Genomic DNA, 4,387 nt, shown 5'->3' with positions numbered 1-4,387 from the left:
CCACTATGCTACCAGAGCTCCTGGGTTTCTTTTAGGAGGGATGAAAATGTCCTGCAATTAGATTGTAGTGAAGGTTACAGTGTGATTGTTTACTTCTATGTGGCCTTCTAGCCATGGTCTTGTTACACCCACCAAATGATTGGGTGGGGCTATGCAAATTAGGTACTTGTGGCCCACCAAGAGTATTGGACAGTTTGCTAATGTTGTTGTTGTTGTCGTTATGTGCCATCGAGTTGGACCCAACTCATAGCAACCCCTCCTTGGGTTTCCGAGGCAGTGTCTCTATGGAAATAGATTGCCCAACCTTCCCTCCAAGGAGTGGCTGGTGGGTTTGAACCGCCAGCCTTCTGGTTAGCAGTCAAGTGCCTTAGGCACTACGCTACCGGAGCATAGCTGAGAAGAGGCTGTCCTGACTAAAGAACTGTATCCTGAGTCTTTTCTAATCCTAAATTGTAACCTGTTACTTCCCTAGTAAACTCCATAATCGTATTGTCCATGAGTTCTGTATGACCAATACATCACATTATCTAACCCAGCAGAAAAGTAGAAAGTGCCATGGAAAGTACCCTTGGTGTCAGAATTGGTAAAATGGTTAGAGAAAAGGGACATAGGAATTAGCCTTGGGTTGATACAGCTGATGGTGATTCTTACCCCTCATGAGATTAGAGCAGGTCAGACGCCCATGCCATGACATTTTGTGTGTGTGTTTCTTTTTTATCTACTTATTTCCTTTTTTTGTTTTTAAAGTTGTGATTTGGGTGAATGTTCACAGAGCAAATTCATTTTCCATACAGCAGTTCATACACATTTTGTTTCATGACATTGACTGCAATTCCCCACAATGTAACAGCTCTCGTCCCACTTCCTCCCTGTAGTCACCTCTTCTCTCTTTCCCTCCCATGTACTCCCACCCCCCTGACTTGTCTCCCTGTTGCCATGTCATTACTACAACATGTAAACTACACTAAAAAACATTGAATTATATACTTTAAATGAATAAGTTATAATATATGCAAATTATATCTTAATAAAGTTATTGTTTAAAACCTGAAATACCCACATCCCAGGAAACTTTCCAATCCCAGGCAAACAAAGAATTTTGATCTCCCAATTGCCACTCTTCACCCTCATAAAACAGTAAAGGAATAAGGGGTCAGGGGAGAATGTACTATCTGGAATATTAGTCAATTTTTGTCATGACAATACTGTATAACAAAGGATCCTGAAACTTAGCCATTTACAACAGCAGACTTATTTCTTGATGCAGGTCTGTGGGCCAACAGTGGCTCCACGGGGCCATCTGGTCTCAGCTGGGATTGGTCCAGGCTGAAGGATGGGTTTGGGTCTGCTCCACATGTCTCTCATTCTAGGACCCAGGCTGAAGAAGCAGCGTTTACCTGGGACATGCATTCCTCATGGTGGATGACAGGAGCACAAACCAACCACACCACAAAAACATATGTAAAGCCTCAGCTGGGATATGGCTTACTTCATGCCTGCTTACATTTCATTGGCCAAATCAAGTCACGTGGCCATGCCCAAAGTGAGTGAAGTGTTTGGAAAGTTGTTGTTGTTGTTGTTTGCCATCGAGTTGGACCCGGCTCAAAGCGACCCCTCCTTGGGTTTCCAAGGCAGTATCACTATGGAAGTAGATTTCCCAACCTTCCTTTCAAGGAGTGTCTGATGGGTTTGAACCACCAGCCTTCTGGTTAGCAGTCAAGTGCCTTAGGCACTATGCTACTGCCTAATAAAAGGTACCAGAAAGCCTAGGGTAAAAGGCTAGATATGTAGTCTTATTACAGGAAGGGTGGAAACAATTATGTAGTCTACCAGATGGGTTGAGCCAAGTCGTTCCCCCCGGCTCTGTGAGACACGTGAGAAACAGTCCAAGAAGAGTTGGCCTATTTCGTCTAATGTCTCCTGCAATGAGCTCTTTCTCTCTTTTAATATAAATTATTATATTTTAAATTCCAATTATAAAAGTAAAAACATCAGACAATACAGAAAAGTTTTAAAAATGTCGACTATCCGTAATCCCATCATCCAGGGAGTTAAAGAGAGAAACCGAAGACCAAGTTGATAGAGAGCTCTGAATGGAGAGGAAATTTCACAAAGGTCACTAACCATTGTGAAATGTACCTAAGAATACATGAACAAATATAGGGGACATGTGGAGTGGAGACACAGTGACCATAAAATCATGCAAATCCCCCCTTGTGAGAAGACGTCTGTTAACGAAGTTTCCCTTGTGAAAAGAATCCAAGATAGATATCTGAATTAGCTGATGTTTAATTTTCCACTCTATGTTTCCCCCCTTTTCTCCTTAAAAACTCCCTATAGAAACTTCTAGAACTTTCAGAAATTCAAGCTGGATTCAGAAGGGGACATAGAGCGAGAGTTATCCTACGGATATCATGGATATTACATATCTATGTCAGAGGGATATTGGCTCAAAGCAAAGAACAGCAGAAAGATGTTTACTTGTGTTTTATTGACTATGCAAAGGCATTTGATTGTGTGGATCATGACAAATTATGGACAACATTGAGAAGAACGGAAATTCCAGAACACTTGATTGTGCTCATGAAGAACCTGTACGTAGACCAGGAGGCTGTCATTCGAACAGAACAAGGGAATACTTCATGGTTTAAAATCAGGAAAGGAGTGCATCAGGGTTGTATCCTTTCACCATACTTATTCAATCTGTATGCTGAGCAGATAATCCAAGAAGGTGGATTGTATGAAGAACATGACATCAGGATTAGAGAAAGACCCATTAACAACCTGAGATACACAACTTTGCTTGCTGACAGTGAGGATGACTTGGAGGACTTATTGATGAAGATTAAAGATTACAGTCTGCAGTACTGATTACACCTCAATCTAAAGAAAACAAAAATCCTCACAACTGAACCAATAAGCAGCAAGACCAATAAGCAGTCAAGACATCAAAAGACATATTGCATTGCGCAAATCTGTTGCAAAAGACCTCTTCCAAGTGCTAAAGAGCAAAAATATCTCTTTGAAGACTAAGATGCACCTAACCCAAGCCATGGTATTTTCAGTCACCTTATATGCATGTGAGAGCTGGATAATGAATGAATAAGGACAACCGAAGAAGAGTTGATGCTGTTGAGTTGTCATGTTGGTGAAGAACGCTGAAAGCACCATGGACTGCTAAAAGAACTAACAAATCTGTCCTGAAAGAAGTGCAGCTGGAATGCTCCTTGGAAGCAAGAATGGCCAGACTTCATCTCATCTACTTCGGTCATGTTGTTTAGAAGGGCCCATTCTCTGGAGAAGGATGTCACGCTTGGTAAAGTGGAGGGTCAACAAAAAAGGGGAAGGGCCTCACCAAGATGGACTGACACTGTGGCTGCAGCGATGGGCTCAAGTATTGTAAGGATCGTAAGCCTGGCACAGGACTGGGCAGTGTTTCGTTCTGTTGTACATAAAGTTGCTATGAGTCAGAGACGACCTGACGGCACATAACTACAACATAGAAAGGGCAAGTGACTCTGTGGTAGTTAAGTTGTCTGTCAACTTGGCTGGGCCTGGTTGAGTGCCTGGGCAGCTGGATGTAGTTATTCCCCATGATGAAACTGGTAATCAGCTATATGGTGGAATCTACTGTGAGCAGCTGAGTAGCTGCCTTAGGGATATGGTCTGCCTCCAGTATATAAGAAACAGTTTTAAGGAAGGTCTCGAATTTTTTTGAGATGCTTAGACCCTGCATGTAGCCAAGTCTTCCTTCAGCAGCCTGCCATGTTTCCTGCTGATCTTGGGACTGTCTCTGGACTTGAACAACTGGCCTGCCATGTTGTTTGGTAATCTTGGGACTGTGCCATTTTACCTGTTGCAAAAATGGCAAGGAGGCCACATGTTCTGACCTCCTCTAACCCCACAAGAGGAAGACAGGATGACCAGCAGTAACCCAAGGCCTATTACTGCAAGGCCAGACATGCTGCCTCCCTCCAGCCCTTTCTCCAACCGTTCCTCCCAAAGTACCCACCACCTTTCTCCTGGGTTCGATAATTCGCTGCAGTGGCTACACAGAACCCACAGATTACAGGGTTTATTAGGGAAGCACCAGGCTACAACTCAAGTTCAGGAAGAACGCTCAGTCTCTCTCCCAGTCCACCGTCCCTCAGCCAACAGTCTCTCACAGTCTCTCTCCTAGCAGTGCTAGTCCCTCGGTGTCTCACTCAGCAATGCATGTCTCTTGCGTCTCTTTCTCAGCAATGCGTCTCTTTCAGGGGCGTGTGTCTCTTTCGGCAGCACGTCTTCCTCAACCAGCAGTCAGAGAGAGTTCTGCCTCTAGGAGGCCTCCTTTTGAGCCCGGCAGGGTGGTCAAACTAGCCAATCATAGCATCAGAACTCTAAGCAC

The sequence above is a fragment of the Orycteropus afer genome, unplaced genomic scaffold (genome assembly GCF_000298275.1).
Source record: "Orycteropus afer afer isolate SDZICR_OR568_19922 unplaced genomic scaffold, OryAfe1.0 scaffold00130, whole genome shotgun sequence".
Lineage (NCBI taxonomy): Eukaryota > Metazoa > Chordata > Mammalia > Tubulidentata > Orycteropodidae > Orycteropus > Orycteropus afer.
The sequence above is the reverse complement of the archived record's forward strand: the minus strand, read 5'-3'. Positions refer to the sequence as shown.